Source organism: Equus burchellii, mitochondrion, assembly GCF_021613505.1.
Source record: "Equus burchellii quagga isolate QUAGGA mitochondrion, complete genome".
Classification (NCBI taxonomy): domain Eukaryota; kingdom Metazoa; phylum Chordata; class Mammalia; order Perissodactyla; family Equidae; genus Equus; species Equus quagga.
Genome location: NC_044858.1, coordinates 16,322 through 16,606, shown reverse-complemented (window position 1 = coordinate 16,606; position 285 = coordinate 16,322). Strand labels below are relative to the sequence as shown.

The following is a 285-nucleotide window of genomic DNA, read 5'->3' as shown; positions in this document are numbered from 1 at the left end:
GGGGTGGGGTGGGGTTTGTAGGTTTGGAAAATCAGATCTAGGGGGATACCTGTCTACGGAAATTTTATTGATTAAAGTAGCATGTTGGTATTAATGGGGGGGGGAGTTCCGTTGGACTTGTCGGGTGCGTAGAGTTAACATGGTTGTGTGCGAGAGTTAGGCTTCGTAAAGTGTTGTGCATTATTTAGTCTTGTTTTTGGGGTTTGGCAAGATTGTGTTGAATGTACATCTGCGGAGTTTAATGGGGGGTGGGGGGGGTTTGATTAGGAAAGCTACATTACTTGC

The 285-nt window shown here is 45.6% G+C and overlaps 1 annotated feature.

Moving 5' to 3' along the window:
* Nucleotides 1-13: 13 nt before the first annotated feature.
* Nucleotides 14-285: part of a D loop that runs on past the window's edge.